Source organism: Rhinopithecus bieti, unplaced genomic scaffold, assembly GCF_001698545.2.
Source record: "Rhinopithecus bieti isolate Rb0 unplaced genomic scaffold, ASM169854v2 scaffold_30337, whole genome shotgun sequence".
NCBI lineage: Eukaryota > Metazoa > Chordata > Mammalia > Primates > Cercopithecidae > Rhinopithecus > Rhinopithecus bieti.
Window position 1 is genome coordinate 600,961 of NW_016813238.1, and position 11,671 is coordinate 612,631.

Consider the following 11,671-nt stretch of genomic DNA (forward strand, 5'->3'; position numbering starts at 1 on the left):
GAAGCTCTTTAGTTTAATTAGATCCCATTTGTCAATTAGGGCTTTTGTTGCCATTGCTTTTGGTGTTTTAGACATGAAGTCCTTGCCCATGCCTATGTCCTGAATGGTATTACCTAGGTTTTCTTCTATGGTTTTTATCGCTTTAGATGTAACATTTAAGTCTCTAATCCATCTTGAATTAATTTTTGTATAAGGAGTAAGGAAAGGATCCAGTTTCAGCTTTCTACTTATGGCTAGCCAATTTTCCCAAGTTTCTTGTGTTCTTGCTGTTTTTGATTCCCGGTTTCATTCCATTGTGATTAGAAAAGATACTTAATATGATTTTGATCTTCTTAAATTTGTTAATGCTTGTTTTCCACCTAATGTGTAGTCTATTCTGAAGAATTTACTATATATACTTGCGAAGAATATTTCTTCTGCTGTTTGGAGGAAAGTTCTATACATGTCTGGTAGGACCATTTGGTTTATAGTTTTGTTCAAGTCTATTCCTTTGTTATAGGTTGTCTGTCTAGATGGTCTATCTATTATTAAGTATGGCATGTGGAAGTCTCCTACCATTATTGTATTGCTGTCAATTTCTCCTTTCAAATCTGTCTATATTTCTTGCATATACTTAGGCGATGTAGTATTTTATATTCATTTACAATTGTTCTATGCTTCTGTTCAATTGACCCTTTTATCATAATGCAATGATCTTTTTGTCTAGAGACGGTTTTAGACTTCAAATTTATTTTTTGTGATGTAAGTATAGCCACTCCTGCTTTCTTTTGGCTACCATTTGTATGGAATATCTTTTTCCATCCTTCCCCTTTAGCCTATATATGTCTTCAATCTAAAATAAGTTTCTTTTAGACAGTGTATAGATGTTACTTGACTTATTGTCTACCCAACCATTCTATATCTTTGATTTAGAGATTAATCCATTTACTTTTAATGTAGTTACTGATAAGGAAGGATTTTCTGTTGCCATTTTGTTAGCTTTTTTGTTTGTATTGTACTTCTTCCATCCCTCTTTTTCTGTCTTTGTGTGTGTGTGTGTGTGTGTGTTTTTAATTGATGAGGTTTCATTCCTTTCTCTTTTTCTTTTGTGTAACTTCTATAGGTGGAGGTGGATCTCTACAGTGCAGCATCTGGTCGAGTGGTACCATAAATCCTATGTGGAAGATTGGTTCCAAAATGACAGTTTTGGTATGGCATGTCTGCTACTTGAAGAAGGACTTCTTAGTATAGTTGTTGGATTGTTTCTTCCACAGTGTATGCACCAGCATCAATTTTTTTTGCAAGCCAGTCTGGTCACAAGTTTGTCAAAAGCCTGGCAGACATTGATGATGGAGATAGGGTTGGAGGACCTAGCAGACAGATAGACAAGCATGTCAAGATGGGGGACCATTATGGGAAGGAGAAACAAGCAGCTATTGGGGGATCACTTAGGGGCCAGAGCATCAGCTGAGGGGCTCCTGGAAACAGTGGGTTTTGGTGAGGAGGATGAGATGTGGGCAGAGAGAGAGCGGATATCACAGTGATGTTAAGGGCCTGTTCTCAAATCCCATCCCCCAGCAAAATAGTCCAGCAATAATCCAGCCCATTATTCCAACCCATCAACTCTTTTTTTCACAAGGTCCGAGGCTCAGGACAAGGGCAAGCAGCTTAGTACAGTTGGTGAGTGTCAGCTCCACAGTAGAGGAGGCTGTGTCTCCATGTGCTGGTGTTTGAGCCACCTGCTCAACAGTGAGCTTGTGTGCATCCTTAGACACTGCCCACAGCACTCCCTTAGTGTGGCTCAGGGTGCAGAGGACAGGGCTTCCAGGAGTCAGAATAGGCTGAGAGCCTGGTATTATGGTGAGGGATTTGAGCAGGGTCTGGGCCTGGCCTCCTGTTCTTCCCTTGAACCTGCAGTAGAGGCAAGTGTGCACATTCCTGTGTATGCTTGTTGTGTGGAACCTCACATATCTAGAAGTTCAAAGACTACCCAATTATCTTCTTGTTGTTATGTATTGGAGGCCCTGGAATTTCTGACCTGTTGACTTTTTTGGCAGCGTAAGCTCTTCAGAATCCTGGTTGGGCTCTAGCTATTTTCTTCTTCTCTTCGCATGGGCGTGATGACTCCCAGTAGCTTTTCATTGGGTTGGCAGGCAGGAAGTTTGTCACAGGTTTGAGTGTGGAAATAATTCCTGAATTGACCTCCAATCTCCAATACTTTGGTTCACCTGACCTCTACAATTGCCGCTTTAGCATTTCAGTGGCCTGTTCTACCTATATCTGAAGTTTTTTTCTTTTTCCCCTTCTCCTCCTTCTCTGCGAATGTCTCCGGTTTCTGATGGCAAACTCATGTACCAGTGGAATGTCCATGTGCTGAACATTGCACCCTCCCTCCCTCCCAGCAGAAGGGCTCAGGCGTCACCCAGTGAGCAGGGAAAAATTTGTCTTGGCCACTGTCTCTGACCTGTTTTCCTGTGCAGAGTGGACATTCTCTTGCTTCTTAAGCTTTCACACATTCATGGTGCCAGATAAAAAACAAGCTTAAAAGCTGTAAATTCACTAAAGACATGTTATATTTCCTTAGTTTAATGAGCTCACATATGACACGGGAAGCCACTTTCCATCTGACCCATCCAGCCCCTAGCAGTGCTCTCCCCAACCTGTTGGGATTCTGGCCTGGGTGTTTTGTCCACACCATCCCTCTGATTTTGAGACAATCTTCCAGAAACTGCCACTACTCACTTAGGGTTCTATCCAGACCCCATCCTTGCATACCAGGTATTCGCAAACCTCTGCTCTTAGTGCAGCTTGATTTAGGCAGAAGCAGTGAATCCTGCACAGTGAGCCTTAAATCCTGGCTGGGCTCCCAGATGTAACCCTCATACAGTGGATCTGCTTTGTAGTCAATTTTTGTGTCACACTGCATTTGAAAGACGCATATTCTCAGAAAAAAAATCAAAATTCACTTGAAACTTTACTGTTTTCTCCTGGAAAATGTCAAATCTGAATTCATTGCACACGCACAGAAAAGTATCTGAAAATTTCTCCCTACAAAGTCCACATTTCAGAGCATGCCAGAGTCCCCTTTTTCTCTTTCATTTTCTTCTTTCTTCTTCCTCTAACTTCCTCTTATAACCCACCCAGACTGGCTTACCTCTCTAGTCCTTCTGCCCGTCTTCCAGAATATTTTCTTTCTGCCCAAGAGCAGATTCCTGTCCTTGGAGACATAGAACCTCCAGCCTCTGTGATTCCTCCAGTTGTGGGCACAAGAAAAGCTCAGGCAGGGAGTCTGTCAGAGCAGCGAAGGACTTTTCTGTCATAGGGTGGGGGTGAGAGTGAGGGTGAATTCTGTAAAGGCTCACAGGTTCATTTTTCTATAGTCACGCACACACTGCCGTGTTTAGGGCTCCTTGTCTGAGTTTGCGTGTGTGTGTGTCTGCATGTGTGGTTTCTTGTGTGCATCTCTGTAAGCCTCTGCCTGTCTGTGCACAGCTGTCTTGTGTTTACGATCCGTGGGTCTATGCTGTGGGTGCGTCTCTGCTTGCACCTGTGTTGGGAAATGCATGTGAGTGGGTCCAGCACAGATTGGGTGGCTGGTGAAGTACAGTCTGGGCCTGTGAACAGGGGTGAGGTGGGAGGGGGGTCATGGAGTGGGAGGGAACTTCCCAGAATGTCCTTCCAGTGCTTCATTCTTACACAGCCCCAAGCTCAGTGACTGGCCCAGGCCCTGCCTGCCTTAGGTCAGAGCAGCGGATGGTCATGAGGAGGCAGCTAAGGGAGTCTCTGGTCTCCAGTGCGCGAGGGTGTGTGGAGTGACATGCAGGGCTGAGCCCCTGGCTAGAGAGGCCACAGCAGGGCCTGGCCTGGGGATCTGGGCTGCCCAAGGACCCACCTGTCCCAGCTCTCAGCCTCCTGAGTCCCTGCAGTCACCACATTAAGATGCTCCCTCACCCGTTCCTCTGCCTGGGTCTTACTTGTTTTGTGGATACATGAATGAGGCCTGGGAGGTGCCCACTGGTGCTCCCTCCACGTCTGATGATGGGCAGTTAGGAGGAGACCACTCAGATCCATCAGGTACCAGGACCAGCCTGGAGGGAGTTTGATAAGTTCACCCATCACTTCCTAAACCTCTCAACTTCCTTGGTCCTGAAGACAGAAATGGGTTGGAGGCACAGGCTAAAAGATCCAAGGTGGGTGCAGGCCAATGAGCATAGCCCCCCAGGGAACAGGAGGCCACCTCCTCCTCCTCCCTGCCACGTCCTCCCTGTCACTGCCATCAACCCACACCCAATGCACACGACCTCCATGCCTGCAGTGTAGAGGAGCCTGCATGGGTCACACACACCTGCCCTGGTGCTGGTGACACAACTGTGCACAAATTCCACCTTACCTGCCTGAAGTTCCCTGCCACACGCACCTGTCACAGGCCCCTGAGGGATATGGCCGGGTCACTCATGTTTTGTGACAGTGCTTAGGCCATTGTCTCTCTCCACTTAGCCCAGGCACATTGGGAGTTGGGGAGTCCTTCAGGTCTAGGGAATATTTCTCTGCCTCAACATGGCATCAGGGCAAGGAGCCCTGGCTAAGACCCAACCCTTCAGTGATGTGGACACCACCCAGGCCACAGGTCTGGATTCCTAGTGAGAGCCAGGCTGGGCTAGGTGGGTGGGAGCCTTGGCTGAGGGGCACCAGGAAATCCTCATCTTTGCTGTTGACTCTGCTGGAGTTGGGGAACCTCCATAGGTTTCTTGGGATTAAAGCAGAAAGGTAAATGTCAAGCCTGGTGAGTTTCCAGGCCTCTGGCATGCTCAGGCCCAGGAGTGGCCACCCTACAGGGCCCAGTTGCTCTACCTCCTGCTCCAGTCCCTCTCTCGCTAGATTTTCTGCATAGGGGCCAATGTCCTCTGCTTTCAACCAAAGTCACTCAGCATCCAGCAAAGTCATGCAGAGCCTGTGCAGGAGACACACAGGGCATTTGTGACCTGTTCACTGCACTCAGGGCACTTAAAGAGAGAAATGGGTGACAGAGGAGGAAATGGGGAGTGCTGAGAGGTCACCCTTGAGTTGGGGAAGGAGAAGAGATGGTCGGATGTGGGGACCACCCCAGCAGAGATCAGAGGTAAAAGGAATCCTGAGAGATGGGTCCAGTGAGGTGGAAAGCTGAGATGCACAGAGAGAGAGCAGGGGATCTGGTCCTGAGGTGGTAGCCTGGTCCTGCCTGTTGTGTGTCCTGGCACTGAGTGTGGACTCTATGGTGAGGAGACAGGGGGAGGTGTCTGAGCATGGTGGCCTGATGAAACTTCGACTCTGGGAGGCCTCTTTTGTGTTCTGGGCAATGGGTTTAGAGAGGGATTAAGGCCATGGGAAGGTCAGAACTTGGAGGTCCCGTCATCAGAGACAGGAGTGACCCTGGGAGGTGGCTATGGAGGGTCCAGGAGGCTGACTTCAGGCAGGACAGGTAAATGGGGCTGGGCTGGAGGGAGGTGTGGGGAGTACTGGTCAGAGCAGAGAGGACGGCTCAGTGGTCTTCATTCTAACAGGGAGCAGCTCAGAGTCAGGGCAGGAGGCCAGCTCTGAGTTGGTGGGAGCCTGGCAGAGGTTTTGCTCAGGAGTCCTCGGAGGCCCCTGGACCTGAGTGATAGGTCTGAGGGGTCTCAGTTGCACTTAAGGCATTAAAACGTCCCTGTGCCTTTTGTGTCCTATTGGTAGGTCCAGGAACCCAGCAGCAAAGTGGACTCAGGCTGTGGCCTCCAGGGACTCTGACTGTCATAGGTGAGGGAGATGAGCAGAGTTGGAGGCTGCAGGTAGGAGGGGAGGGGGAGCTGGCAGGATGGGCCAGGGTTCTTCACACAGGCCTGGTGGAGAAGGGCTTGTCATCACGGTGACCCTTTGTGCTGCAGCCTAGGGGTTGAGACCTACAGTCATGGACCAGATCCCAGGGCAGTGTGGATGATAGAGGGTGGGTCCAAGGCAGGTGTGGGGAAAGAAGATGTGGGCCTTCAGTTACCTGCACAGTGCCTGCATTTTGTCCTGAGGAAGGAGGATCAGGAGCCCCCGAGGGCTTTTCCTGGAGCTGCGGGTGCTGCCATGGAGTGCAGAGAAGGTCACTCTGGCAGCTGTCGGGGGGCCTGGAGCCCAGGGAGTTGGTCCTGGAGGAAGGAGGCAGCTGCCATAATCCAGGTCAGAATCAACAAGGACATAAAACCACCTGTTCATTGTTTACTAGTTTCTTCATCACAAGTTCTCTGAGTATGTCCTTGGATTTAAGCCCTGGGAAACCAGGAATGTGGGTACAACCCCATTTCAACCCTGAGAGTGGCTTTGAAGTCTATGGTCCCTAGACCACACCTGAGGATGTTACCTGGCCCACTTCTCTCACATAATGCAGGAGACTGAGTCAGAAGGGATAGGGTTTCCACCTCCAAGGTCCTGCACATCCCAAGGATACAGGGCCTGGAGGAGGTTCCAGGTATCCCCGTGTCCTGACCTGACCTCTCTCAAATGGAACATGGATCTCAGCTATGATTCTATTTTCCATCCATCCATGCACTCATCATCCATCCATCCATCCATCCATCCATCCATCCATGCATCCATTCATCATCTATCCATAGACCCATCCATCCATTCATCCACCCATCCACCCTTGTGTCCACCTATCCATGTATCCTTCCATTCTTTCAGTTATTTCAGAGACAACACTTCCCACAGTTGGACAAGACTCTTCTTGAAGGCGAGGTGGATGCGGCATTTCCATATGCACCAGAGGTGCTCCAGATAGCACTGGGCTAATATTATAAGGTTAGTGCCAAAATTCAACATGATGTAAAACATACAAGGAGTGAATACAATTCCTTATACCAACAACACACAGAATATCACATATCTTAAGAATAAGAGTCATCAGCATTGTAGTTAAAGTAGACCCAGGTCACCCACGCAAACCCCCATCACACTGCACATGTGGACACAGCCAACCCCACACCGCATCAGAACACAGAGTTGGGCTGCAGCTTGTTTATTGGGGCCTGTGTAGTGATGGACAGAGCCAGGCCAGGAGCATGGAAGCCCCAAGGAAGGAAGGAGGGCCAGGTGGGCTGCAGGGGTCCTCAGATCAGAAGCCAGTGACACTCACACTCCTTGCTGCAAAGGATTCTCTTCTGTTGGGAAAGGAAGAAAGAGAAAAGAGATTCTCTTCTGTTGGGAAAGCCAGTGGCCTCTGTCAAAGTCTTCCCTGACCCATAGTTACCACTTGGTCTCAGAGCTCAAAGGAGCTGCTTAAGGTCCATCTGCTTCTTGGGGATCCCAGGCTCTGGACAAAGGTGGTGAGTGTGGGTCGTGACTCCTACTTGAGTTTGACTCTGCATGTGTTGGTGTAACACATGTGTATGCAGGTGCGTGTGCAGACATGGGGTGTGTGTTACTGTTAACAGCATCCTGTGTGCGTCTGTGTCTCTGTGTGCTCATCATCAGGCATTAGTGCAGTGATTGTGGTTCCCTGTGTGCTTGGGCCTCTCCTGGGCTCCAGGGGCAGAGACATTCCCCCTTGCAGGGTTGCAGTGTCTGGGTTCAGGGCTGGGAGAGATGAGGCAGGAGGCCCTGTTATGGCCTTCAGGGGCCTTCATCTGATTTTGGGCATCCTGGGATGTGGCTTCCTATTCGTGATGTGGGAATTGCAAAGGGAAACCAAAGGTAAAGCACAAGGCCTGGGAGTTGTGGCTGTGCAGTGTGTGTGGGTCTCCCAGGGCAAACTCACCATTATATTTATGAGTAAGTCTTTGTAGCAATTGAGACATTGGTGTAACATTGCTGGACCTTGACAAAAGACTCCTCTGTTGGGGGTTCGGATTGTATTGAGCAAGCTCCTGCCTCAGCACACATTGGGACAGAGCAGTCACAACATGCACAAACAATTGATACATACAGGGGATGCAGGCATCCCCTGTGATGGATGAGATGAGAAAGCAGCAGAGGTCAGTTCAGTGAAACCTCCCAAGGCACATGTCTGGACCTGTGAAAAGTGAGACCCCCGTGATAGCAATGAGAGGAGGGAGCAGGCTCATTCCCTTCCTCCCAACCCTGCCTGCCTCGTTCTCATCCAGCTGGATGCTGCAGATCAGAGCCAGCAGAAGAGCACACACAATGGCTGTCACCTTTGTGGCAGGGGAGTCTGGTTCCAGCAGGCGCAGGCAGGGAATTGGGCATGGGTGAGCTTTATCTATATCTGAGCAACTGACACGCTCCTTCCTGTGTGCATATGTGTGCATACAATAAATTATACTAAACGTTTTATCAAAAATTACTTACAGACTGTGAGTAAGTGTAAGGGTAAGTGGGGTCAGGGCAGGTCTGCAGAAAGACCAACAGCCCTGGGCTATGGCTTTTACCAAAATCACACTTTACTTTCTTTACACACCCTGCATGTGAAACTCTTTCTCCAGTAGTTTCAAGCACATGTTATAATATTAACTTTTAGCGACTCTTGTTTTTGGTGGAAAAGCTGGTAAGCAAGCAATTTTAACCATGTATCAGATTGCAGAACTCAGGATGAGGATACAGCTGCAGATAGTGTCCAACTCTTCCAAGCTTAACCAGGGGACCCAGCCCAAGCCTTACCTAGAATCGAATGGCTATAAAACAGACAAGTCAAACAATTATTTAGTCATAGAAGCAGTTTGTGGCCTTAAAACACATGGCAAACAAAAATTTTGAGTGTGGGCCGGGCGCGGTGGCTCAAGCCTGTATCCCAGCACTTTGGAGGGCCGAGACGGGGGATCATGAAGGTCAGGAAGATCGAGACCATCCTGGCTAATACGGTGGAAACCCGCGTCCTCTACTAAAAATACAAAAAAAAACTTAGCCGGGCGGACGAGGCGGGGCGCTGTAAGTTCCCAGGCTACTCGGGGGGGCTGAGGGGACAGGAAATGCGTGAACCCGGGGAGGCGAAGCTTGCAGTGAAGGCTGTAGGAGCCGGCCACTGCCACTCCAGGGCCTGGGCGGCAGAGCAAGGACCTCGTCTTCAAAAAAAAAAAAAAAAAAAAAAAAAAAAAAAAAAAAAAATTTTGGAGTGTATTTATTTATTTTACCAATAATCTTTTACATTGTCTTTTAAAAAAAAAAAAAAAAATTAGAGTCCCAGGACCTAAATCCATTAAAGTTTCTATTTTCTTTTTGACACTATGTTTGATTTAAGTGCTTATATTTAGGCCAATTAGTTACAGCTCTTTTACAGAAGCACCACACACATAACATACATAATATACAGACAAAAATGGAGAACCAAGGCAGAATTTCATCAATAGAGAAATCGTGAGAGGGAGAGCAGGGGCTTTAAAACAATATCTGTGCATATGTAGGCCAAATATCAGCTTTAATTAAGTCAACTTTTAAGTATAGAGCTGTTAAAAAAAGATTCTTTAAAAATCTTTTTATTACCAACTTTTAGCCAAAACAAAGGGCCAATATTTCTGGCTTTTGAATTTTTTTTACAAAAGTAACCGTCTACATGAAATCAGTAAGTCTTAACTAAGAGGATGGCAACCTTGGACACATGAAGTGTCTCCAGAGAGATGGTAAGCAGTTGGTAAACAGATGGCAAGCAATTTTTACAAGATGTAGAATCTCCCCAAAGGTAGTTCAGAGAAAAGAAAATTTCAAGACAGGAAATCAGAACCCTGTCCACAAACAGGAAAGGAAGCAATAAATGGCAAAAAGTCAAACACACATAAAAAATCAGAAAAGACTGATTCCCTAAGCCAGGAATTGAACCCAGGCCACCAGCATGAAAAGACAAAAACCTTAACTACTGAGCACAAGGTGACTGCAATTGCTTTTCCTGAAAGGAATCTCGAGCAGTTATTTTTGAGGTTGCAAAGGATTTTAACAATTCAAGAGAATTAAGGTGAGAAATAACATAATAATGTCCCCTTTTTAGACCCAAGAATCAAAGCTTTGTAACTCAACTGCACAGGGCTTTAAGGGCAATACAGAAAGTTACTTGGATGCAGAAGTGTACAATTTGAATTAACTTTTAGATAACTTTTGAATTAGATGGAATTCTTCTTCTTTTTTTAAAAAATAAGAGCACATTTTCCTTGGTACATTTTGTGTAAACCCAGGAAGCAAGAAATCCTAAATTGCCTATCAGATACTAGCATTTTATAGATGAGCACCATTCTACAATTTTGGAACATGTTCTCCATATAATAATCTTTTCTTAATTGGAAATGACCCAGACATTCAATAAGCATCCACAATAATTTTAAGATCTTAAATCGTACAAAAGTTTTACAAGCACTCATCTTATTTATATGTACCCAGTTCTTCAATTTTTAACTGTTTATTTAGATTATTTCTGAAAACCAAGAGATTACACAAAGGTAATCAGAAGGTTTAGCTGTTTTCATTAAACAATACTAAATGTTTTATTTATCAAAAATTATAAGCTGGTTGAGTGGCTCATGCCTGTAATCCCAGCACTTTGGGAGGCTGAGGCAGGTGGGATGCTTGAGCTCAGGAGTTTGAGATCAGCCTGGGCAACATGGCAAAACCCCATCTCTACGAAAAAAAAAATACAACAATTAGCTGGGTGTGATGATGCACACCTGTAGTCCCAGCTACTCAGGAGGCTGAGGTGGGAGGCTTGCTTGAGCCTGGGAGGCAGACGTTGTGGTGAGCTGAGATGGTGCCACTGCATTCCAGCCTGGGTGACAGAGCCAGACTCTGTCTCAAAAAAAAAAGCACAAACAAGGATCATTCTGTCTTGGGATGGGTTTATAGTTTTATAACTGTTGTGACAAATTTTGGCACCTAATAATATCTGGTCGAGATAGATATGAAACCACTTGATCAATAAACCCAAACAAAAATGTGTGTTGACAATCTTTAAGACATTTCTGATATTATTTTACCAATAATTTTAAAGCCAGTTTATTTGTCAAAGATTTATCAAAGATTTTACATAATTTATGAGTATTTCTTAACTCTAAGCCAATTTGGTACCTTGTGAACACAATAAAATATACGTATGTATACATAAACACACATACACACTCATATAAAACAGGCAGAAAAGAAAATAGAGGAAAATATCATGTGGCCAACTTCTGCTCAGGAGCCAGACCCTGCAAGGGTGGCACATGTGCATACACACGAGAGAGAGAGAGAGAGAGATTTTAGCTATTTGTAGACAACAATAGTGAAAGAATTGACTGTGCTCTTTCTTTATTAGTTTGCATTTCCTTATGCACTCAGTAAACCAACTTATCTCTAAATTCCACTGGTAACTTTTATCTTTAGTAACTGAGCACAGCCCAGCTGCAGCTTCATTCCGGGGTGACCACACAGCCACTGAGGAATCAAAGGTTTCTCATTCCCAACCTTTTATCCTTTCTCTTCCTATCCATTTAGTTTCATCTGTATCATTTTTGCCTTCATTTTGAAGAAATCTTACTTTTCCTTTAGCAAAAACCACATTGTTACCCTTATTAACTTAATAAAAAACATATATTTCTTTATACATGTTGTATGTAGAATTCTTTTCTATGTCTAGTAGTTTTATTGCATGTATTCTACTATTCTAACTCTTAGTAACATGGATTTTTTATTTTTTTTCATTAATTTTTTTCTCTATAACCTCATATTGGAAATGTAGCTTTTTTTTTTTTTTTTTTTTTTTTTTTTTTTTTTTTTT

At 45.6% G+C, this 11,671-nt stretch overlaps 1 long non-coding RNA gene across 1 annotated transcript in view; it reads left to right on the forward strand.

Moving 5' to 3' along the window:
- Window positions 1-6,666: 6,666 nt before the first annotated feature.
- Window positions 6,667-11,671, forward strand: part of LOC108512601 (uncharacterized) — a 34,035-nt gene continuing 29,030 nt past the window's right edge. Inside the window, exon 1 of the long non-coding RNA XR_001880638.1 lies at window positions 6,667-6,780. This is a non-coding gene — a long non-coding RNA (uncharacterized LOC108512601). The remainder of the gene's footprint in view (window positions 6,781-11,671) is intronic.